Source organism: Numida meleagris, chromosome Z (genome assembly GCF_002078875.1).
Source record: "Numida meleagris isolate 19003 breed g44 Domestic line chromosome Z, NumMel1.0, whole genome shotgun sequence".
NCBI lineage: Eukaryota > Metazoa > Chordata > Aves > Galliformes > Numididae > Numida > Numida meleagris.
Window position 1 is genome coordinate 3,936,920 of NC_034438.1, and position 26,687 is coordinate 3,963,606.

The following is a 26,687-nucleotide window of genomic DNA, read 5'->3' on the forward strand; positions in this document are numbered from 1 at the left end:
AAACACATGTAATTATATAGAGAGAGGGATATAAACATAAATATATATTTAAATATATATGTACATGTGTAATTATACATATGCACATACATAGTTTGAGAGATGTTAAATTATGTAGAGAGATTTGGAGAAAAAAGCCTTGTCTTGATTTGTTTTCTTATGCATTTAGAGAAAAAGAAAAGTGAATTTCAGTCTTAGAGAGTGACAGAGGGAACTTACTTCGTTTATTTTCCTTACAAGAAGGGTGGATCTAGGAAATTTGTTCAAGAAAACAGGAATTATGGACGAGGCTCTTCAGTATTTCTACATTAATTATAATGCTCAAGCAGATTGTTTTGGGCTTCTAATCTTGCCTTCTGTTCTCTATACTAGTTTGAAATCTGTTTTTAAGGCACTTAAACTCACAGTGGATAAACATTCAATATGTTCAACAATTAGACTTCACTGGGCCAAGAATATGCATGGCCCTTCAGAAGTCTTCAAACACTTAGATCTGCAAAGTCAGCTGGACAGATCCAGAGAAATTCTAACAAAATCTTTAACAAGGATATAAACAGTGTACAGCACACCTCTAATTAACACGTTTTTTTCTCTTTTCAGTAGTAGGAAAGCCAAAAAAGTGCAAGAATTGAAATTAATTTAATCATCTGTTATTCTTACTTAAATTGAATCAATATTCAAATTTGTTTTAGAACACCGGCCCTTTGACTCCTATGTGGAAATTTATTCTAAGTCATACAGTTTCTTTGGTAACCCCATTTTGTCTTTGTTTTTTGTGTGCATATCTGCTCCTTAGTTCATCCTTTACCTTTGACTCTCCTCTTCTGCTGTAAGTTGTGATGGAGATAGGCTGATAGCTCTGAAACTTGCATTTCTTACAGCCCGTGTTAGACAGAATGGTTGGTCCTGATAAAGCCTGTGCCATTAAAAATCCTCTGTGGTATTTCAGCCCCTTTGTTGGTGTGCAGAGAAAATACTAAGAACTTTACTGATTTAAATCAATTGATGTTTTAACCTGGGAGTTAACATGAAGAGGAAAAAGAAATTTCACCAGTGAAATGAATATTTTAATAAGAAAAGTTCATTACAGGCTAAACAGAAAATGTTCAAATTTTAAATGCATCTTTCAGAGCTACGCTCCAGTTCTAAATGTTGTGAGGAAGAGGCTAAGTGCTTCAATCACGGATTATTTGTCTTTTTTTTTTCCCTTGATAACTGAAAATGGACTTAAACACCAAAACAGAGCTGCAGTTTTCTAACCATAGTTCCCATCAAAAATTATGAGCTTCTTACTTAAAACTAACTATTTGCCACCAAGTACGCAGAACACCAACTCTTTCCACAGATTAATACATATATTACTTATCATAAGTGGCCTTTGCCATTGACATGCACGCATACCAAGCTTCACATATACAAATGAATATAATGCAAGGTGACATCCTTACCGAGTTAGGAAGTTGGCTCTTCAGGAGTTGTAGAAATGTATAAAATGCTCAAAAATTACTTAAAAAGTCACCCGGACAGAGCTGGTAAGAAAGGAGACTTTGGTTTAGGTGTTCGGTTGCACCAAGTGCCTTGAACCTTCTTGTAGGGATAAGGTAAGTACCTGTACAATATTCTCACAGGCAGATATCTTTTATAACAAGTGTCTGAGTTGCAAGAAGAAAATGAAAGTCTTTGTAGTATTAGAGGTGCTGACAGAGAGAAAGATACGTTGTTTAATAATCATATTCCAGCAGAGAACAACACTGAGAAGAAGGCATCTTGGTCCTTGGTGACCCAAAAAACAGGGCTCCATTTCAGACCCTGCCCTTCAGCTTCACTACCAAAACCACATATGATCTTCTTATAGCTATAGACGCCCACGACACCCATGACCAAGATCTACAAGAAGAAACCATACTGGTAGCCTGCTGTAGATATCATAAAAAGAAGCACCACGTGGTTGTGGTGGGTGATTCCCTGTTAAAGGCACTGAGGCTCCCCTCTGCCTGCTCGGCAGGGCGTCTCAGTGGGTTTGCTGTCTCCTGGGAGCCAAGATCCAGGCCTTTGCTGGGAGGGTGCCACAGCTTGTCAAGAACATGGATTGATGTCTGCTGCTGCTCTTTTATGTGAGCATGAAAGACACTGGCTCCAACCTTGTTCACCATCCTTGTCAGTGACATGAATGAAGGAACAGAATGCATCCCAAGCTAGTTTGTTGATGATATAAAGCTAGGAGGAGTGACTACACACCAGAAGGCTGTGTTGACATTCACCCAGACGTGGACAGGGTGAAGAGCTGGAGAGGAACCTGATGAGGTTCAGCAAGGGCAAGTGTATAGTCCTATATCTAGGGAGGAATAACCACATTAATCAGTTCAGGATAGAGGAGGTCCTCCTACAGTGGAGGACCTGAGTGTCCTTGTGGACAACAGGTTGGTCACCAGCCAGCAGTGTGCACTGGTGGCCAAGAAGGCCAGTGGTACTCTGGGGTGCATTAAAAAGAGCGTGGCCAGCACGTCAAGGGAGGTGATCCTCCACCGCTCTGCCCAGGTGAGGCCACATCTGGAGTACAATGTCCAGTTGTGAGTTCCATGTTCAAGAAAGACAGGGAACATCTAGAGAAAATCCAGTAGACAGCTATGAAGATGATGAAGGGCCTGGAGCATCTCTCTTATGAGGAAAGTCTGAGAGACCTGGAACTGTTCAGCCTGAAGAAGAGGAGACTGACAAGAGGGGATCTTATTATTGCTAATAAGTATCTGAAGAGTCAGAGACAAGTGATGAGGCCAGACTCTTTTTGGTGGTGTGCAGCAACAGAACAAAGGGCAGTGGGCATAAACTGGAACACAGAAAGTATCATCTGATCAGGAGAAAGAACTTCTTTACTGTGAAGTTGACAGAGCTCTGGAACATGTTGCCCAGAGATGCTGTTGTACATTCTCCTCCAGATATATTCAAAATTTCCTTGGATGTTTTCCTGTGCAACCTAATGGAGAGAAACTGCTTTAGCAGGCGGGATTGGACTAGATGATCTCCAGAGACTCCTTCCAACTGTTACAATTCTGTGATTCCGTGATTCTGTGAAGAATAGACTAGATTACTGACCATCAAACTTCTTAGATAATACATTCCATCTGTAAAAAATGTTTCTTAGGACAAACTCAATAGTATTTATAAAGCATAAGCACACAATACTGAAATTCCAATATTTTCTTCCTGCACTTCCATAGAATGTTGTTAGGATATGTAGGGAGAAAACTAGAAAGACAAAAGTCTAGCTTGAACTCAACCTGACCAGTTATGCTCAGGATATTCTACCCCCTGACCTGGAAGTTTGAGCAGAATAAACGCCCCATGATTCAGGAGGAATCAGAGACCTGCTACTCCATCTGCTTAGCCACAAGTTCATGGGGCCAGAGCGTTTAGAGGGAGCTGGCTGAGGTGATAGCCAAGCTGCTTTCCTTTATCTATCAGTGTTCCTGGTCAGTCAAAGAGGTCTCAGAGGACTGGAGGCTTGCCAATAAAGGCTAGGGATTTTAATGCCTTCTTTACATCTGTCTTTAAAAGTCAGATCAGTTATCTTCAGGGTACTCTACTCCCTGACCTGAAAGTCTTGGATGGGGAGAAGAATAAAACTCCCATCATTCAGGTAGAAACTATTAGAGACCTACTATCCCACCTGGATTGCCAAGTCTGTGGGGCCAGATGAGATCCACCTGAGGGTGCTGAGGGATCTGGCAGAGGTGATAGCCAAGCCTCTTTCCGCCATCTGTCAGCGCCCCTGTCAAGAGTGGCTGGAAGACTGTATAGAGGAAATGGACCTGGAGGAATTGGTTGGTGCTTGGCTTAACATGAGCTGGCAGTGTGCCCAGGTAGCCAAGAAAGCCAATGGCATCCTGGCTTGTATCAGAAATAGTGTTGTCAGCAGGAGCAGGGAAGTGATCGCTCCTCTGTACTCAGCACTGGTGAGGCCACACCTTGAGTACTGTGTTAATTTTTGGGCCCCTCACTGCAAAGAAGACACTGAAGCCCTGGAGCATGCTCAGAGAAGGGTAAAAAAGCTGGTGAGGGGTCTGGAGCACCAATCTCATGAGGAGCAGCTGAGGGAACTGTGATTGTTTAGTCTGGAGAAGAGGAGGCTTAGGGGTGACCTTATTGCTCTCTACAGCTACCTGAAAGAAGGTTGTGGTAAGGGGGGAGTTGGCCTCTTCTCCCATGTAACTAGCGACAGGACTAGAGGGAATGGCCTCATGTTGTGTCAGGGGAGATTCAGGCTGGACATTAGGAAATACTTCTTCTCCAAGAGAGTGGTCAGACATTAGAACAGGCTGCCCAGGGAGGTGGTGGAGTCACCGTTCCTGGAGGTGTTCATGAAACATTTTTATGTTGTACTGAGGGACATGGTTTAGTGGGGAAATATTGGTGATAGGTGAACAGTTGGACTGGATGATCTTGGAGATCTTTTCCAACCTTCATGATTCTATGATTCGATGAAGCGCAAGTCCTCCCTGATAAACCTGATCTCCTTCTGTGATTGAGTGCTCCTCCTGATGGATGAGGAAAAGGTAATTCATGTAGTCTACCTAGACTTCAGCAAAGCCTTTGACACTCTCTCCCCACAGTATTCTCCAGGAGAAGCTATAGTCCTTTGGCTTAGACAGGTATGGTCTTCGCTGAGTAAAGAACTGGCTAGAGGGCCAGGTGTTGAGAGTGGTGGTGAACGGAGTTAAACCCAGCTGGCAGCCAGACACAAAAGGTGGACAGTTGGCCTAGATCATTTTGGAGATCTTCTCCAATCTTGGTGATTCTATAATTCTGTAATTCCGCGACTGTCTTGTATGGAGTCCAGGATGCATGGATCCTGCTTTGGAGACCACTGGAGTAGACAAAAGATATTTTTAAGAACTTCTCAGAAAGTAGGAAAGGGATCCACTGGGTACTGGAGACAAGATTGCTGGCACTGTTCATACTCAGGCAGGCAGGCAGGCAGGCAGGAAGGAAGGAAGGAAGGGAGGAAAAGGAGAAAATTTTTTAGAAGTAACTTATGTTGGGCATGTCAGGAGGTCACGTCACCGTCTCTCACAGGGTGAGATAGGTAACATATCCTGTTGCAACCCTAGAAGAAAGAAACAGTTCTCCTTACTGTTTGCCTGCATGAATATCCTGTCATCTTTTTTTTTCCCTCCAAGAACTGTATGAGAACAGCTGGTGTCCTTCTTTTGGGACATAAGAGGCTTCTGTTGTTCTGGACACAGAGTTCAAGTCAGTAGCTATTAATAAAATAGTTTAAATAAATTATTGTCTTTCACACATACATTTAGTATATGTATATTTACTTTCACATATATATACATAATATATGTGTGTCTATACATATGTGTATATATATGTGTATATATATGTATATATTTGTATATATATATGTGTGTGTATATATACATAAATATGAAGAAGTTGGAATATTTGTGCTTTGTTTTTGTTGTTGTAGAAAAAATAGTTCTTTCTTTCAGTCCTCATGGACCTGGCTGGTCAAAACTGACCTGGGGAATGTTAATCCAGTTTGTGTTTGTTGCATGTATTATAGTCCTTATCGAATTGACAGAGAAGCCCAGACGATTTTTTTCCTCTTCAGTATGGAGGATTTGTTGTGAATAAGAATGAACCTCTACTTTGCTGATAAATACAAAAGCATGACCTATAAGAATTTTTATCTCTCTCCTTTCATTTTATTGACAAACTCTGGGATATGCATCCCATCTGCTATGAGACAGGAATTTGCATAAGGCAGAGGGCACAGAATAATGCTTTCCTTTCTTCTATTCCTACAAACTAAATGTCTGCAAATAAGCTCACAAACCCTGCTATGATCCAGAGAGGTGATCAAAGAGAGGAAAGATAATGGCTCAACTATAGAACATCCTTGGCCTTATACAGACTTGTGGAGTGAGGGTCTTATTCTTATTCATTTTCGTTTTGTTTTGTGTTTTTTTTATTTTTTTCCAGGCAAGAATATGCAGCCAGATTTTATTTGCTTGATATAAGAAGTTAACATCAAACTGCAAACTTACTGAATGTAGGAGTATAGCTTTCATCTTAAATACACATTATTTATCCCTTATGTAAGCCTTTATATATTTAAACATTATCTACAAACAGCTCCTAAAAATTGCTGAATAATTTAGAGGGACTTTATTAACAATTTTCTGTAAAAATGTAACAGAATTTCATAATAAAATCAAAACAAACAAGAATAACCACAATGACAACAAAACCAGCCCATTTATAGTATAGACTATAGAATTTAGTAGCAAATTAAACTTTATTGATCATTTTATCCCTTTATAAAACTCTTCACAGATTTAAAAAACAAATATCACTCTTCTTCACTTCATTTGAAACTCTATTTTATTATTATTATTATTTAATTTTTTATTGCTTTTATTATTAACAAAATATGCCTTAAAGTATGCATGAAAAGAACAAAGGGAATGCCTTTGCTTAAACTAAACAGATTAGTCACTGTGAAAAATTACGATGGACATGTAGTGAACTATAACCTTGTTAAAGGATTTTTAAATGAAAAAAAATTGCAGTAGGATTTTAATTCTATTACATTCTGTGGTTTTGCAATTATATATATAATTCAAGAGCCACACTCTCATTTACATTAAAGGTTTTCTTTTGACATCCCACAGTGATATATTAAAGATTTTCCATCTAACCCTGATATAAAACATATTAACTTCAGATGAAAATCAGATTAAAAATATTTAAATTTGTCTTCCTACAGGACCCTACAATGAGAAAATTGTTATAAAAACCCTACAAGATTTTTCTGTGCAGAGGAGAGGCATATCTGTTACTAACATTTCACGGAACAGAGGTCAGTGTGGTCCTACTGACAACATTGCCTTAGACAATATGTCAGGATTGATTTCAAATATTCTATCATTGCTTTTAATGAACTTTGTCTCATCTTATGGTTAATCACCCTAAAATACGTTATGGTAATCATCTCTAGAGTCCAAAACCTAAATTCAGATGACCATAGTGTGTGTGTTCATGAATGAGCTAAATAAATTATAAGTCAGTGGAATAATTCAAGATGTACAGAAAGTCAAAACTGTTCTGCTTCTCTACAAATATCAGTAAAAAACTTAGAGCACATATTCCCCATGTATGTATATTTATTTATAAATTACATACATATACTACTGTACTAATATATTATGAACAATACAGAAATGTACAAAAAAAAATAGAAGGAAAAAAAATTAGAAAGCTGAAACAAACACTTTCTTATTGTTATTACTTTATTTATCATCAGTAAAAAAAATTCCTTTCCCACTCCAATGTATTGTCTTGCACATCTCTAGGAATGCATGCAACCCAGTTTCAAGACCATTTGTATAGAGAAATGTGTCAGACCTCCAGCTGCTGATTTACAGCAGTGCGAGCCACACAAATGTCATGCCTAATGTATGCAAGCTCCAGGCAGGTCAGTTGGATAGTTACATGTGCCTACTGTGTTACTGAGAAAAAAAATCCTAGTTTGAGCCTTTTTGACAAATTGACGGAGTGTTTTGTAGGTTTTCTATTTATTTATTTTTGGATATCTAAAATATTTCTTTTCAGTGTTTTAAGCCTTTTCCTTCCCACCAAAAAAAAAAAAAATGAGAGAAAGGAAAGATGAGATGTGGGATCACTACATGTTGCCAGTAAAATCTGAATGTGCTTCTGGTGTCTATAAGTAGCAATCCTTTTGTGATACCACACCATGGGGAGGTTAGCAAAAAAGCAGAGATGAACAGCGTCTAGACCTACGCACATCCACATAGCCTCTGATCAGGCAGCTATGTACGACTGTACCTTGGTCAAGAATGTAATTCACCTTCCAATAGTGAGACACGACATGAGTTTTTATCAACTTTTTACAAAGATGAAGGGTTACACTGCTGTTATCATCAAGGTCATACCATGAGAGTTTTAGCTCAAATCTGCAGGTGTACATTCTTCTCTTTGTGAAGAGAAGAATGATGGAATCATTAGGGGAAAAAAAATACAAACCAACAAAAGCTTAAAAATAGAGCAAATCTCATACAGAATTTATATCTAAACTACATCAAACACTGACGGAGGTAAGGAGAGGGAAGGAATAACACCTGCCTGTCTGTGGACATTTGTACTGTAAAATTCTGAGGCTTGATTCTAACTCTTAGGGATTTCCAGCCCTTTGTGTTGTTATTTGCTCTGGAAATGGGCTTCAACCACAAAGAAAGACAACAGTTCTGTGAAGCAGCTGAATCCTTTACAAAAAAAAAAAAAAAAAAGAAAAAAAAAAGAAAAAGAAAAGAAAAAAGAAAAGAAAAAAAAAACAAGGAAAAAAAGCCTTTTCCAAGCTCAGACAGTTTTTCTCCCTGCTATAGTGCTGATCAGCTGAAAAAGCAATGATAGGGCACTTTATCTAAAAATGCCTATTTACTCTCAGTAATTAACCCCTAATTCAGAAGCTGGACAGATAAAGATAATCAAAGTGTAAAACACCTGGTGTAATTGGAGCTTAAAAATGTCTTCTACCATCTGTATATTTTGCAGTATATGCATTTTCTTTCATCTCCGTGCCACAAATCCTTGCTCAAAGGAGTCATTTGTCTGCATGAAAAGCTGTGGATAAATCTCTCTTTTTTTCTCTCCCCTTAAAGCATTTTTTTTTAAGGCTCTCCATGCTTATGCTGGTTTTCTTATGGAGATGGAACTTACAGCACAATTTCAGAGCTTGAAATACTAGGATTTTCTCCCATAATTGTACTTAATATCTTTCAATGAAAATAAAGTTTAGACAAAGAAATCAGCCAAAGTTTTTATGTGATTTCAAAAAAGATAAATTCCCATCCCAAATCAGTGGAAAACAGAGAATGGTTCAAAGCAAATATATAAAAGGTTTGTTTTCAGAGGAATTAATCCATTGTTTCTATTTAGCTGTTAAGCAAAATGTTCAGATCAACCTGCAGAGCAATAATTCCATCTTTCATATTAGCTTCTCCAGTTCTTATCCAGTGTTTCCTGACAAACACCGTATGGTGATGACAGCAGGGACAAGTGTAGCTGGCAACATGTGTGTTGTTTCCATTAGTGCACTATGGTGACTTCACTGAGAGAAGAAAATAGGAATTGTTTTTGTCCAGGAGTTGGATGCAGTCAAAGGATCATGAAACATTGGTGCTTGGTAAAGAAATACCGTGTTAACAGGTATAAGAAGTAAAGAGTTAAATCCATACAGCCAGTTAGGTGTAAAACAGTAAGTGCCACACTTGCAATGAAGTGAAATAGGATTTAAAAGCCTAAGTATCTTTGGAGGTCTCTGACCAACCTGCCAGTCTCATCTGTCTGTCCCCGGTCTCAAGTCCTTGTCCCTGGTCTTGCAGAACAAAGCAGAAAGTCATACAGCTTGCACAATGTCACTGGAGGGAAAGTAGTAATACAGGATCAGATGAGACCTGGATCACTGAATCCATCCTATACCCATAAGAAATGAGACAAATTCTATTTCAGAAGAGACAACAGAATAGTAGTGCTTTCTCCTCCGTCTGAAACTAAAAGTCACAAAAGAGTTGCTGTCATCCAAATCAAAGAAAAAAAAAATAATGACTATTTTCCTCCAATTGATTTAAGTGTTATGAGTGATTTAGCATCTTAATTGTCTCGTTCTACAGTATATAGAAACGATGCACATTGGAAAACTTGGCAGTGGTCTGCATCTCATTACGAGCACCTCTGGCTGATTTATCAGCTTGAAAATGTGTTTTAATCTGCATAAAAATGGAGTCTGCAAACTGATTTGGATTAAACAGGTCTGACTGTAATTCCTTTTGGTATCCTCATTTGAACAGCACATCAATCATGATGACCTCTTTTGATAATAATGTTACCATAATATCTAATTTCATATTAATTCTATTGTAATTTAGTGGGCATTCATTCTAACAGTAATTCCTATGGAATTACATCTGACATCCCCATGAGTACCAAAATAACTCAACATGATAAATGTTATTACATCGAATACCAAAGCAGGCAATAATGATTTGCCATTTATAATAAAATGTTACCCGCAAACCATTAGTGGACATTACTGCCTGGTGTTAAAGATGTTCCTGTGTAAATCTGTTCACATCCAACTTCATCCAGAATGCCTCCCCTTTGTGCCAACATGAGCTTGAGGAGAGTTGCTCAGACACCCAATTTCTGGACTCGGGATACATATGATTTATCATCAGCTACTGAACACATTCAGTCAGCAATCTCACTGAATCTCACCAGCCAAACCTCAGCAGCCTGTCAATGAGAAAATCCTGAAAGAGCACAGAGAGGGTTTTCAGCAGTGGTTGTGCCAAGACTTTCTGATATCCTCGTCCCTCATTAATGTTAAATTAGTCCCTCCATGTAATAATAAGAGGCACTCTTCTCCTCATGGGCTCTGCCAGTCTATTAAGGCACAGATATGAACTCTTATACATTGCTCCATACATATATAAATGTATATCTTTATATTCACTCAAAGCCCATATATCTCAGTTGATATATATAGCTTAGAAAGGCAGAGGAATGTATGATGGTGTTTGCCAGGACAATCTTACAGAACAAATGAGACATAATTTGTTCTCTGGTTTTAGACATACCATCATTCTTGAAGAAATAAGGCTGGCCAGAACAGAGTACAGGTATCCTTCACTTGTCTGGATGAGAGCCCCAGGCCATTGGGAGTCACTTCCAGGGTTCACAACCACAACATGAGAACAGAATTATATAGAAACTGGTGCCTCGGGCTTTCTACAGCTCAATGCCTGCTATTTCTGGAAAAGCTTCTTGTGAGACTCACCGCAACTTCACAAGGAAGAAGTTTTACAGATTTATATATCAGAAATCTCTGTGCACTTTTTAGCTGGAAGCATTGATAGACCTGATAATTAATATATGGATGTGCTGAGAGGAAAATGAAGAATGCCACATGTATTTTGTCTATTCCTACTGAAAGAGGAGAAATTAAGCCTAAAATTCAGATGAAACATGTTTCCCTCTGCTACCAGTGCCACCCATGAGAAATGCTCCAGTAAGCTTCAAGCACTTGTGAGGTTTTTCCCCAACACAGTGCTCAACCAAGGTATAATAGCAGAGATTTGCAAGCATAAGTCTCCAAGAGTTCCTACAATCATCAGTGTGTTCCCTCAGGATCACCATCAAGACAGTAATTGCTCCAAGGATAGAAAGCAAAAAAACATGTTTTATTTCTTCTATGACAATCAGTGATCAGTCTATTCCAGGATATTCTGCACATTTAGCTTACTGACTGAGAAGCTCCTGTTTGTCCAGAACCACAACTACAACTTGAGCATTCCTTTTGTTGCAGTTTTTCTGGAAGCAGAATATCAGTGAGGATGAACTTAAGAACAGGCTGTTCCTTCTCATTTCCTGCCTGTACAAGTCTATTTTTGTGCACACTCTAGGTATACGGAACTACTTTTGTAGAAAGTGAATTTGGTAGGAAACTGGAAAAAGTATTTGTTTTCCCCCTCCTTTAGATAGACATGGTCTTCTTATAGACTCATTACTCCATATAAAAGGGAGTTGCGTTCTCCAAGCAGCAACTATCATAATCACCTTAAGGAATGGTCTATTCATAAAGTAATTAAATGTCACTCTTTGTTATCTGATTATTTTATTATATTTTATTTGTTTTCAGAAATCTCTTCCTGAATGTGATTGAGGAGCTTCATCCTGGAATTTTTTCAGAACTACATGAATAATTTACAACAGCAAAAACACCACCACCACCAACAACAACAACAACAACAAAATCCACAAGGATCATTCAAGTAAGCAAACACGCAGCTTTCTGCCCTTTCTTCCTTACAGATGGATTTCCCTCCACTGTCACATTCTTATTCTGTTGAGCATTTTTGGAACAGGCTTGTTCAAAAAATAGATGAGTTATGCAATATTTGTTAGCTTCAACCCTTTTGAAGAAACGAATGTCATTAGTATGAACTCTGTAATAGAACTTGCTTCTCAGTAATGGTCATAAGGATGCTAATGTGTTCTGGATAGCACAGGGACTGCTATCCAGAGAGAATGATCACAAACACAAAAAGCATGAAAGCTTTGATGCCTGAAAAAGATAGGAGAGAATAGTTTCATCTCAAGTCTTAAAAGGGAGATGACTGTGTATTCCAAGCTGTATACCCCTAAAAGGAGAGATTAAAACAAAAACAAAACAACAACATCAAACTCATTATTCATTCTTTTTCTTAATAGAAACTTTTATTCCGTTAAAAAAGTAGTAAAGGGACAAGGTCCCTGGAGGAACGCAACACGGAGCACTGAAGAGACAGAAGACAGTACACCAGTATGGCATTAAAGGTATTCCAACCTTAAATAGTCTCAGCTGGAGCCTGGTAACTGACACCACATTTGAGGAAAAACTGTGTGCCGTGTACGCTGACTGAACTCATACATTCATCAACAGTCATGAACAAGGGGAAACTTGTGCTAGTCTCCTGTTTCATGCTGATACAACATACAGGATCTTTATGGTATTTCTTCCTGTTTTCAAACCAAACAGGTCAGATTCCTCCAAGCATTTTATCCATTCCTTCAGTCCCTCTGACATAAAACCAGGTCAGTAAAAAAAAAAAAAAAAAAATCTCAAATGCTGGCAATAATGTAATCAGACACAATATTCCACAGCCAAACAAGTACCACTAAAAAACAAGGCAGAATGGAATATCTTTATTATAATTTCATAATACTCTATAATCCAAAGACACTCTGGAGCTCCTTATTAGACGACAATCCAGCACAAACCCCAGATCTCTTTATATTCAATACGGAAAGTCTTCCAATCAGTAAATGTAGCTTAAAAAATTATTTTCTATGTGCAAAGCTGTATATTTCATCTTATTAAAACAATGATTTTTTTTCCCCAGATAGTCTGTAGAAATACTACGTCCATTCTATTTTCTGCCATTCATCCATCTCATTTCTTTTGTGTGTTCTGCAAACTCAAGTAGTAATTCTAAATATGTATATTTCATTTATTAATAAATAGGTTACTTGGAAGATGGTCAGTCCCACAGGCAACATTCATGATTTTGGACACTGCAAAGAAAAAAACAATTCTCAAGTTGAGCCAATAACTTTGATCAGACTGAAAAGGACAGAGAAGGCTTGGAAGTGGATTGAAAACTCCAACCTGTGAATGTATTTTGGCACGGCACTGGCATGATTTTTTATTCTGTATAGCTCAAGGTTGAGTTTTGTGCTTAGGCTTGCCAATTGCTTTCATATGAACATAGGTAGTAAATGTGAACTGTTAACTGTTACATTCTCCTCAAGCTATCTTCAGGTCTTTCTCACAGTGGTGTTCTTCACTAGTTATATGAACCTAAGCAATGTTAGTTTTAAATTAGCAAACTAATTTATAATTCAACTGTAAAACATGCAATTTAATAAATATAGGCCAGTCAGTCAGTTCTTTGCAACATTTTCGCCATAGAGATAGGATTTATTTTCTGTGCACCTATAGTGTACAACCTGTTCTTGTTATCAATAGTTTAAAATAGTAGCAGACTATAATTACAGCAAGTCTTCAGAAAGGAACAAGCCCTACTCTTGCTACCCTTGAGCACCAACATACACCAAATTAAACATTACTAACTCATTAAAATTCTTTTTATTTTTCTGGATAAAAGTAACTCTGAAAGACCTCTTGACAAAACAGGGCAATTGTAATTGATAAATTAGTACAGGAAATTACTAACACTAGTGTGGTAATAGGAAATGACTCACGGCTTGATGATCACACCATTTCAGAACTCACTAAGTAAATTAAAGGTAAGGTAGTAGCTTCCCACAAGAAGTTTTTTACTTTTCCTGTCAATTTTAAGCACAAATTGGGGGGGGGGGGGGGGGAGACAATAGCAGTAAAGTTTCCACTGTGTGCATGCTGGTAACTCTTGAAATAAAAATTCTCATTATATCAAATGCAGGGCATCATGATACTATACCGATGTCTGCTGACTAAAGATCCTGACAAATGTCCTATCATACTTAATTGATATAGAATTGATAAGCACATTGGGACTTGCAGCTACTGTATTAGAAGCAAAGAATCACATGTAAACAAAAATTGGGGTTATTACTATTATTTAAGAGCTTGTTTATTTTGTTCAATAAAGACACAGAAAAAGTATCTATAAAGGTCTCTATCTATACAACAGTATATGTAAGTATTACTTTATCTTATTTGCCCTTGCAAAGGTGAGATTTAGTCCAATAAGTTGATAGCAGTCCCATTAATTTACTCTGTGTATCTATACAAAGAGAATTGTCATCTAAATACCTTACAGTATACATGGATTTTTATAAAATATCTTCTGACACGAGTGTTAGATTGTTGGCTTTGTTGTGTGTATTTATGTACTTTGTTCTGTTTTTTGATTTTCTTGTTTAGGGCTTTGATGTTTTCATTACAAACACTGGAATACTGTTTTCCACACCATGAGGATTTCTCAGATTTTAAAAAAGCCTTTGGCTGGACAGCAGCTATCAAGATTCATGGAAGACAGAAAACAAGCACCTAAGAGATGGTGACAAAGAAATAATATGAAAAACAAGTGATGTAAGCCTAGATAGCACTTTCACTTATTTTAGGAGAATCATTCATTTTACGTAGTATTGCTGTCTCTGTTTTGGAATTTTGCTTGTTGGTTTGTTTACTTATATCTAATGCTTGTTAAAATCTGAGTCTTTTGCGTAAGTCTGGCAGCAGCACAGGCTCTGCCATCCAGCTGAGATGAATGCGGCATGAGCTACTTCCTATAAATTAAGCTCTCTTGATTAGTTAATCTGTAATAACAGGCTTGGGATGAAAAATAAAATATTCTGCCTGAAACATCCCTATTTCACAGCCAAGTGACACAGTTCTTGCCCACCGCTATAAAACCACATACACAAGGAAACTGTAAATAGCCACCACAGTGACCGGAGAGAGCCAGAAAGCAGGCTGACATCAAGGAATATTCTCATGAATCAAAGTGCTGTGCTTACTTCATAACAGTCTGGAGGTGCTATGGATTTGCTTGTCCTCAAATATTTGAACTATCTGCTAGTATTTATAAAGATGAGTGCATGTTCCCAAAATGTCCTGAAATGTAACATGATAGATTATCCTCCTGAGAGATCATACTGCAAGTGAGATATTAGCATGTATTTATCTTTTCCACATGGGCATTCTACCACTGTGAAAATTCTGCATAGCTGTGTCTGCCCCTTACAATGTGTTCATACAGCATGGAGCACAGTGGGATCTTGATCTTTGCTAGGACATCTTGGCATGAAAACAATGGACATAATTAATGCAGTATCATTTTATTATCCCCCGTTCATAACGTCAGTGTCTGAAATGGAGAGAAAGGAAGAAAAAAATAATAAAGACATTTATCTTGTTAGTCTCCCCTGAGTCACAGTAAGTTTTGAAAATATCATTTGACGCCTTGCTGTGGTTTAACCCAGCAGGTGGCTGAGCTCCACACAGTTGTTTGCTCACTTCCCCTCCTTCCCAGTGGGATGAGGGAGAGAATTGAAAATTAAAAAAAAAAAAAAAAAAAAGGAGTAGAACTCATGGGCTGAGATAAAACTATTTACTAAGATAAAGTATAATAATTAGGACAATAAGTATTATATATATATAAATGTATATAACAAATGATGCACAATCAATTGCTCACCACCTCCCTACCACTGCCCAGCTAGCTCCCTGAGCAATGGAAGAGGGAGAAATTAACTCCCACCCACTTCAAAACTCCTTTCACTTGATGTCATGCAGTATGGAATATCCCTTTGTTCACTTTAAGTCAGCTGTCCCAATCCTGTTCCCTCCCAGCTCCTTGGGCTCTTTGCTGAGAATGGCCTTGGCTCTGTACAACACTGCTCATCAGAAATTATAAACATTGGTGTGTTATCAACATTGTTTTTCTCCTAGAACCAAAACATAGCATCGTGCCAGACACTGTGAAGAAAACAATTCTGTACCAGCTGAAACTAAAACAAGCCTCCAGTTTCAGATGAATTAGTCACACCATTCTGGTAATTATATCTCACATTTCTTTAAGCTATCCATTTGCTGCCTCCCCAAAACAAACAAACAAACAAAAAAAAAAAAAAAAAAACAGGATTTTTCTTGCTTATCTTGAACTTTTGCATTCTCTAAGGGTATGCTTCACTCAAGCTACCAAGACCACCTGAAGCAGAAGATAACACTGAAGGCGTGAAAATAGCAGATTTCTGTTCAACCCTAACTTCAGGGGATAAGAAGCAAAGCCTACCTATCTTCTCATTCACCATCATCCCAGAAAAATACCAAGTACAGGATATTTCTTAGTTGTTTCTGCAGTAAGCTCCGTGCTACAGGTGAGCAAAGTGAAAAAAGAGGGATGGCCCATGGTTTACTTTCTATTTCTATACTGATAAGTTAAACAAGCCCAAAATTGTTCTCTTGCTGAGACCATCCATAAGGGGCCCTCCACTTCCTTTACTCTCCAACAGTAAAGTCTAAAATGTCTGCTGGAGATTGTCACTAGTTTGAGTTAAGTTGTAGGCTGTACCCACAGGTTGTTCAGGAGAGTATGGGTCACACCAAGAGTTCCTTCTACCATTTAGTAGTACAGATAATAGCGGGGCCCTTCCCACTCCCCATGCAATGTACTGGCTGGTACAAGTGCAGCAACTGAGGGTAATTCACATTTAAATTAACAAATTTTGGAACATTCAAAAAGCAAGCGAACTTCCAGGCAAAAATTCTGAAGCCTTAAACTTTAATTCTGAAAAATAACTCTCCATTTTCCCTCACTCCCTCTCTTCTGCATATTGCAAAGCATGTAATAGCATAAACAGAAATCAAATCTTTCTTTTACTAAAGGGACTACCATTCTGCCTGTGAACCATGCCTTTCCAAATGCACTACCATTTGCACTCTGGCAGACAGATCTACTCTGTGTGGAGGTGGTGGCAGTGTGTCCTTAAAATATCCTTTAGACCAGAAAATAAATTCTGCCGGTGTCTGCTGCATTTCTGCCACCATAGCCACAAGCTCTTTTGCAAACGAAACATGCTTGCTGCCATTCCTTCACATCTGTAACATTTAACTTTAATGCCTCTGCCCCTGAGGAGCTGCAGGGTAGCATTTCAATTCACTATCCATGGATTTGTCCTAAAGAATTAGAGACATGTCAGCTTATCAGTTGTGACCTTTTCTATTAACATTGTCTTCAGGTTGACTTGGCAGCACACAAGGAAAATAAATCTTGTTACCCAAACCTAGTCTGGCTTGCCAGAATAGTGCAGCTGTGGCTCAAATTTGCTAATTTTTTAAATTGAAAACATTGCTATGACTACTTAAAATTTATTAGGTAGAACAATCCCTTCAAATGGGCAGAGGAGGAAAGCAATGGAAGATAAACCATTAAAATAGATATGAAGTGTGTGTGTTGTGGGGGGAAGGGGAGATTGTGGCAAAGCCTGGAAAGTAGCTTTGTTTAGCTATTTACAGCCTGGTCTGACACCCTACAGATAACGCACAGTCACCATGTAAATTATATGACCTTTTCATGTTGTAATCTTTGGGAGATCTTAGCAGACACACTTTCAGGCAAGCTGCATGGGCCTTATTTATCACTACCCCCACACTTTTTCAACCTCCTTCGATGCTGTGTTGCTTTAACGATAAAGGAATGAGAAAAAGCATAGTGATTTCACAAAGCAATAACACGGATAAGTCATCTGGCATTTACTTGTCCTGGAACTGCATATCTTATGCTTCCCACTACTTCAATACTCCATGGCTTCTCATCACAGTGTAATGCATATAGTGCCTTCTCCAGGATACTCCCCATTATCACATAAGGACATTAAGGACTTGGCACAGGTGGTTAAACATCTAATAGTTTCTGTGACACACAAGGGTGTTTGAGATATCTACATCAAACTTGCATATTTGACATAGGATCTATGGAAGGGGCTGTTCAGGAGTCCACAATGTGCTTACCAACCATAAACAAGATGGTATTTAGGCAAATGAATTGGGCCTCTATAGTGGGATTCAGCGGCAGATTCATACATTTAATTGTCTGGATTGAATTACGTTCTAAGCTCCAATTTTAGCCAATGAATGCCAATTTAATGCATGCTGTAAAAAAAAACAAGGAGGGCCTCCTTGAAGCAGGGACTGATTTCCTCCCCAAGTTCTTCTGGAAGTAGGAAATACACTGCACAGGTCTACTCTGACTGTAGTGATAGCTTAGATACTCAACATATAATTAGGACACTTAAAAATTGATTAGAATCTCATACTTGAAAATTACAGATAATCACAACAACAACAGAAAAGAAGTAGGAATGGCTGTTTCATTTCTACCTTGGTTTAGTGGAGGAAACGATATTTTTTCTTATAGTATCTAGATATCATTTTCTGTGATGCTGGCCAAATTTTCTTCTCTAAGGTAATACTTTTTTATCTCATTTGTGCTCTCTCAGTATGCTTGTATGTACAAACGTTTGGTCTCATCTGTTGCAATTATGCCCTATTACAACTATAAAGCATCATAATGAATGTATCAGGAAGACACAGAACATTAAAAATTTAAAATTTAAATTATGCTAAATTATGCCAAAATTTAAATTACGCTAAAGCAGAAATAACTGAGTAGTTGGTCCATGCTGGAAAATATTTCTGAGCAAGTCTGTTTCCAAGATAAACAAAGCAGACTTGTTCTGAAATAAGTATACTTACAAAAACATTTGCACAGTGGTAAGTAAATCAATTTGAAAATATTTTCTGTTAATATATTTTTGATAACAACAATTAAAAATATACATTTCTATCATAACAAAAAATAAAAATATAATGTGATCTAGGAATTCTTCTGATTAATTTTATTTCTTTCACTTTATTTCTATATTTCAGAAAGAGATGTTCATACAATCACAGACTCAAAATGGCTTGGGTTGGAAGGGACTTCAAGAATCATCAAGATCCAAAATCCTGCTGCTGGCAGGGTTGTAAACTGCTGGATCAAGTCCTAGATCAGATTGCCGAGGGCCCCATCCAACCTGACCTTTCTGTGCAACCTGCTCCGGCACCTCACCACTTCTCTGCAAAAAACTTCCCCCTGGCATCTAATCTAAATCTCTCCTCCTTTACTTTAAAACCATTCCCTCTTGTCCTGTAACTATCTATCCATGTAAAAAAGTTGATTTCCCCCCTGTTTATCATCTCCCTTTAAATACTGGAAGGCCACAATGAGGTCTCCTTGCAGCTTTCTCTTCTCCAGCGCACACTATTAGCTCATGTTAAATTTTTCATCTACTCACATCCCAATGTCCTTCTCAGGAGGGCTGCTCTCAAGGAGTTCTTCTCCCAGTCTGTATACATATCTGACCCAATTGCAAAATCTTGCACTTCATTTTGTTGAACTTCACTAGTTTTACAAGGGCCCACCTTTCAAGTTCATCAAGGTCTCCCTGGATGGCATCCCCTCCTTCTGCCGTACCAACCACACCACTCAGCTTGGTGTCATCAGCAAACTTGCTGAGGGTGCTCTCAATCTCATAATCTCTGTCATAAATAAAGATGTTAGAGTTTTAAAACAGTCACCTGGGGGGCACCACTCATTATTGGCCTTCACCTGATCATAGTGCCATTCACCACAACCCTCTGCCTGTTACCTTCCAGCCAATTCCTTATCCAACAGTCCACGATTCAAATCCACATCTCTCCAATTTAGAGGTAAGGATGTAAAGAAGGATCATGTCAAAGGCCTTGCAGAAGTCCAGGTAGATGACATCAGCTGTCTTCCTTCCCTTTGTCCACCAATGCTGTCACTCAATCATAGAAGGCCACAAGGTTGTTCAGGCACAGTCTTCCCTCGGTGAAGCCATGCTGCCTGTCTTGGATCATCTGCTCATCCCTCATGTGTCTTAACATGCCTTCCAGGAAGATTTGTTCCATGACCTTCTCAAACACAGAGACAAGGATCACTGACCTGTAGTTCCCCAGGTCCTCCTTCCTCCCTTTCTTACAAATGGGAGTGAAGGGTTTGTTTTTTTTTTTCAGTCACTGGGGACTTCACCTGACAGCAAATATTATGGAGAGCAGCTTGGCAACTACATTCGCTAGCTCCCTTAGGACCTTGAGATGTATGTTGTCCATCCCTATATTCTTGTACACATTAAGTCTCATGAGGCAATCTCAGACTTGCTCTGCCCTTACAGTGGGGGGCATTTTGCTTCCCCAGTTCACACCAAGAGGTTTAGGGATGTGAGTTTCAAGGATGTGAGAAATACAAGAATCCTGTCTGCCATTGAAGACTGATGCAAAGAACTCACTGAGTACTTCAGTCTTCACCATATCTGTTGTAGCCAGTTCTCCTTTCTCATTTATCAGAGGAGGTACACTCTGGCCAGTCTCCTTTGACCTATCTAACTATAGAACTCCTTATTGTTGTTGTTGTTGTTCTTTTAATATCCTTTGATGCAGTCAGTTCCATCTGTGCCTTGGCTTCCTAATCTCATCTCCGCATGTCTGGACAACATCCTTGTATTCTCCCCAGGTCACACATCCTTGTTTCCACGGTCTGCATATGTCCTTCTTTTCTCTGAGTTTGACCAGCAGGTTCTTGCCACACCATGCTGGTTTCCTGCTTCATTTGCTAGTTTTCTTGTACTGGAGGACAGAGAGCTCTTGCGCTCTCAGAAAGGCATCCTTATAAAGTAGTCAGCTTTGCTCCACTCCTTTGTCTCTAATAACAGCTTTCCAGGAGATGTCATCCAACAATTCCTTGGACAGTTTGCTCTCCTGAAGTTCAGGATTCTGACTTGACTTTTTGCCAGGCCCACAATTCTAGAGATCACGAATTCAATCAGGGTGTGCTCACTGTACCCCAGGCTGCCTGTGATCTTAATGTCTTTAACAATCTCCTCAGCATTGGTGAGAACCAGGCCCAGCAACGTTTCACTTCTGGTTGGTCTATCCAATACCTGAACCAGAAAGTTATCTTCAACGCACTCCAGAAGTCTCCTGGACAGCTTGCAGATCAACATGTTGCTTTCCCAGCATATATCAGGGTGGTTGAAGTCCCCCACCAGGACGAGAGCCTGTGAGCATGGCTCCTACAGCTGAAGCAAGAAGGCCTCCTCAACAGGATCCCCTTGATGAGGTGGTCTGAAGTAGACCCCAACCACCAGCTGTCCTTTATTGGTCCCATCCCTACCCTTACCCACAGTCTCTCAACTTGTTCCTGACTGTTACTCAGAGGGGGCTTCTCGCAGACTTCCCACTTTTTAACATAGAGGAACATAATCCACCCCTCCTAGCTTGCCTATCCCTTCTAAAAAGCTTATAGCCCTCAGTGGCAGTATTCCAGTTATGTGAATCATCCCGCCATGTTTCCGTGATGGGAGAAAGATCATAGTTTTCCATGTGCACAAGAGTTTCCTTCTCTTCCTGCTTACTTCCCATGCTGCATGCATTGGTATAGAGGCATTTCATCTGGGCTTTCAGATGCACTGCCTGCTGAGAAGAGCCCTCCCACAAACCTCTGGGACAAATGTGAGGTTCTCCCCTGCTGCTTCCAAACATGACAGTGTTCCCTGGCTTTTCTCTGTCACTCAGCAGTACAACCCCTTCCCCCAGCAGCTTTAGTTTAAAGCGCTGGTGATTGGCCCAGCCAGCTTTTTACCTAGTATATTCTTGCCTCTCCTGGTGAGTTGTGTCCCATCCCATGTCAACATTCCTGGTTTGTCAAAGGAACATCTTAGATCATCAAACCCATAGCCCTCAGCATGATACCACACACAAAGCCAGTCATTCAACTGATCCATTCTCCTATTTCTGCCCGGATCCCAGTTTTCAACTGGGAGGACTGAGGAGAACACTACCTGCACTCCCAATTTCTTCAACACCTTCCCAAGAGATGGTAAGTTTTTCCATTTCTTGGTAAACAGAAGTGATGTCAGTAAAGTAACTCACACAACATGACTATGGAATCATGTATAAGCCTGTACAAGAATACAGGGGAAAAACACACTCAACAAATACACAGTATCTGCCTTTTTTGTGCGTGTGTGTGTTCATAATATTTTTGAAATGGGATCTCTTCCTTAGCATGCATGGAAATACTGGAAACTTCATTTCTATTCTGTTCATTTGGGAGACATTCTAGATTCTGCTGCAAAAGGAGGGATTAATAGAGAAAAATTCTATTAAACAATCAATCAACAGATAAAACAGCATGATCAGGAAATCCTATGGAGCAGATTTCTGGAAGCTGGCAGGGTACAGTCATCGCCTCATTCTTATCCTATTCTCCTGGTTACTGTCAAACACAAGACTTAAGGCTAGATTTTTACAGTAAGTCTGATTCAAAATGTCTGTTCTAAGATAGTAACGAACTAAGTAACCCCCTTTTCACAGAGGCATTTGTGGTTTTCATCAAAGATCTCTTATGCAGACACTGAGCAGCACCCATCAAATGATCCTGTCATGTTCTAAGTGGCAATAAAACTGAAACATGTCTTCAAAAACTCTTTTGGTCCCAGACATTCACATGAATTTAGTCATTTATATTAGTGTCAAAAAAACCTGTTGACTCACTAACCCTGAGAGTATCAGCCTTAATACCTTTGTACCCTAAGCATCAAAATCAAGACATGATGAACTACAGTAATGTTTAATGCCTTGCCAAACTGCAGTTGATGGAATTCAGATCTCTTAACTTCAATACCATGAAACTGCTGAAATCAAACGCTAAGTAAAAAAAATCTAAGCTTCAGAAACTGTTTTAAGTTTTTCAGACTCGAATTGTGAAAAGCCTGGATCTATGCCAGATAACCATGCAAAGCGTGCAAGGAGAAAGAACATTTTAAATTAAATAGCAAGATTTGTGAGTCAAAATCGCAGCTACTGAGTTTTTGGCTCATAATTTTTAGGTGTCACTAGGTTGTAACAGTGTCTCTAGAAAATTATGTAACTGCAGATCGGTGCCACAGATCTGAGCAATCTGTCTTCTCTGTGCAGGTACATGTCAGAGTGTCCTAGGCAATTCTGCAAATGTCGAAGTAGTCAAACAGACAACATTTAATTGGAAGATCAAAAACTAAAGAATGCCAAATTGCTGAGTAGGTGGCTGACTGTCCATTGGGTTTTCACTAAATTATTTGCTGATTTATGACCAGACTGATGGTTACAGATCCTCTCTGCAGCATGAAGCGCCCATGTTTCTCACTGTGTTTGACAAACAGCATCACATTCAACATTTTACATAAACTAAACTAACACTGAGGCTAGTGCTTTAGGCTTATCTTCACAGCTTCTCACCTTCTTGTACACTGGGTAGAATTAGGGCAGACATTAATGCAAAGAGAAAAGGATAGCATGTTTTGCAAACAGGGTTTGCATCTTGTCTGGTAACCTTTCTCTCCTCTCTTCTATACCTTTTAGCACCAGCTTCACCCCTCTTTATTTGTTTACACAGTAAAAAACTAGCCAGTTTCATTCAGGATGTTTAATATCTTTTTCCACTGACAAAGTAAATATAAACTTCCTATATGAGTTAATTATACATATGATTTGATTTACATTCAGTCCATGTAATATATAGTTAAAGGTATACTAATATGCACTGGATTATTAATTTTATCTAACATGCTGTTCAACACGAATTATTGACAAGTGAGATCTTTTAACTCCAATGAGAACCAGAGTCCTTGGCTAACCATGGATTCAGAGGTTCATTTTCATTATCTATTTGCATTTTCTATAAATAATTTACACAGTGTTTTGAAGCTACGTTTTAGTCTTCAGTGGTTATTCACATCATGTGTGATATCTAAGCTATGAATAGTTTTTCAAATTTGTTGTATAATTTTGGAGGTAGGGTTTGTTTGTTGAAGAAAATATTTGACCGCATTGAAGCAGATTCATGTACCTAATTTCAAGCACCCGTGCAATAATCCTCCAACTTCCACGTGGAGCAAAAAGAATTCTTTTAGCATCTTTAAGAGGCATTTGGCTTGATTAAGATCAGCCTCTAGATACACCTCACTGTTCTAGCATAAGAAATGTAGGATTAATAGGCACTGAGCTTATAATATTCTGATAATCTAAGTTTAAGTGAGATGAATATGAGTTTTTCAATATAAATCTTTGAAATCTGATGGCATTGAAAACATGTTTCAGGAACAGTTCTGAACAAATACATGTGAAACACATCCATACCTAAGGAAAATTCATACTGAAGGAGACAGATTTAGTGAAATTAAATGATTAAAAATTTGGAACAAATATTTACAGAAATTTCATGCAGTTTCCTAAGTCAGGGCTCTAATAATAAGAATTAAAAAATATTTTCATAACCTTCTTTTTCTCTATAGACTTTAACTTGTGAGGTAGCCTTCATGTTTTTCAATCCCCACTGGCTTGCTCATCTATTTTTAAACTTAGATTTAGTACATCTTTTCATCAGTACTTAAACACATTAATTACTCTTTTCCTTTGAGATATATATATTTTACTTCTGTAAAATATTTTGGAGAAGAATTTGGATGAAATACCGTAGAGAAGAAATAACATTGTTACCATTAAGCAGTCTCTTCCTATGCTGAACTTCTAATTAAGTCATTCTTGGCTCCTGTAGGGGAATACTAACCATATGTTTCTAGGGATACCAGGGTTAATTGTCAGCCTAGACTATAGGGAGAATTTCCTTAACCAGCAGATTGCTGTAAGAGAATGAGTGAAGCTTTCTGGAACATAATTATAATTTGAATAAATAAGAGCAGTATTCAAAGTATCTTCTTAGAGGTACACAAATAGGTGGAGGAAGATTTGGGCAGCAAAAGGAATGAGGTCCACAGCAGAACAGTTAAAATGAGACTGATACTGAAGGAAAAAGGACAGATGGGGGGGGGGGGGAGGGGGGGGAGTTCAAATTGATAAGAGTTGAATTATTCATTCATTTGGATGTTTGAGTCTTGGTGTCTTTGAATAGTTTCATACACAGGTTCACATGGTGCAACAGATACTAAAAGATGAAGGAGAAAATGCGGGGTTTAGAAGTGCTTCTTTGAAACCATCTAAATAGGAATGAACAATCTTACAGTCTTTCCCTGATGCAGATCAACCAAAGTGCACTTGGATAAAGCATTTCTAAGTAAAAAATATCAACTTCCTACACATAAAGCAATTGACAAATAGGGTGGTATTTCGTACATAATTAGGAGATATTTTATACGCACTGGAAGATAAATCCATAGTGACAGATCATTCATGTGCTGGATGCAGAATGATGGGCCAGCTGGATGTAAGAAGTGGGAAAAGCACTGTACTGAAGGGTCATACCTAATCCAGCTGAAGCCACTGCTGCATGAACTCTTGCAGTGGAAACTCCCTTCACCAGCCAGACAGCTACTAACTAACCCAAGGGATCTGATCTCCTGTGTGAGCTTTTCACTGTGTTAAGATCCCAATAAGTTACGCTTTCATTCTCTCTCTTAACAGCTCCTTAGTATGTGAATACCAGCGCCATATGGATATCCATGCAGATAAGTGCTTACCTCAGCATGGCACTCTGACAAAGCACAGCCCAAGGTACTAGGTGTTAAAAAGTTGACCCAAATTTAAACTAAGGTTTCCTTCCTTCCCGTCACCCTTTAGCAAGCTGTCAGCACACACTGCTGGAAGTAGAGTACAACCATCACTCCTATGATTACATTGTGCTAATTGGCTTCAAGCAGCTTCTACGAATCACTGCAAAGCACAGCTGAAAGTAAACTCCCAGCTCCCAGAGAGCCTGTAACGTCTACAGAGAGAGCATTATTGAGCCGGCCACAGCTTTTCCCAAAACATTAAAGAGCAGCCATGCAAAAGTTTACCTTATTCTCTACAATCCCCGCTTTCAGATTTGTTTGGCACTGACTTGAAAGAGATCATGTCTGACAGCAATCACAGGGCACACCTTGACACGTGAATGGGATAGCTGCTGTTACATCGGCTGGAGAACAACACTCCCAGTCTTTCTTTCTGACCTAGCTGTGTTCTAGCTGTGAAGAACAGGTAGTAAGCTGTGGTGGGTGTCAAGACACTATTTAAACCGAAGCACTGATGCTGTGTTTGCTTCACACCCTGTGGGACTTCACCTCATTTGCTTCGGAAATAAAACTGAATTCATTTCATGATTTAGCAGCATGTTGGCGAGCTCGGTAAACCTACAGGAGTATTCTTCTCCACATGTATTCTGACCACTTAAGGCATGATGCAGAAAATAAGTCCTCTTACAATAACAAAATTGAATAGCTGGCCAGTGTGTTTTTTTTTTTTTTTCCACTAGCTTTTGTTGGCAAGGCTAACTGTAGATTGATTAAGTTCACATTCCTCACTGTATTCAATAAGTTTTTTGCTTAATTAAGCCAAGTTTAGGGAGGCAGATTTTTAAGTTCTGCAAAATATTCTGAGGCACACCCACTAAAGCTCTTTAACAACAAGAGAAAAGTGTTTACATAGCTGAGTGATAGTGTCTTCAGAGATTTAGGCAACGGAGCCAACATTCTGTTGACTTTCAAAAAATTCTAGATCCCTACTTTGTAAAAAT

The 26,687-nt window shown here is 38.7% G+C and overlaps 1 long non-coding RNA gene across 4 annotated transcripts in view; it reads left to right on the forward strand.

Moving 5' to 3' along the window:
- Positions 1–23,834, forward strand: part of LOC110390302 — a 45,259-nt gene extending 21,425 nt beyond the window's left edge. Inside the window, exons 3-11 of one of the 4 annotated variants that reach the window (XR_002433678.1) lie at positions 6,779–6,871; positions 11,729–11,861; positions 12,301–12,405; positions 12,608–12,663; positions 13,094–13,878; positions 14,498–14,665; positions 16,028–16,131; positions 16,257–16,455; positions 19,007–23,834. This is a non-coding gene — a long non-coding RNA (uncharacterized LOC110390302). Of the gene's footprint in view, positions 1–6,778; positions 6,872–11,728; positions 11,862–12,300; positions 13,879–14,497; positions 14,666–16,027; positions 16,132–16,256; positions 16,456–19,006 lie in introns of all 4 variants that reach the window. The other 3 variants (XR_002433680.1, XR_002433677.1, XR_002433679.1) reach the window with 3 other exon arrangements.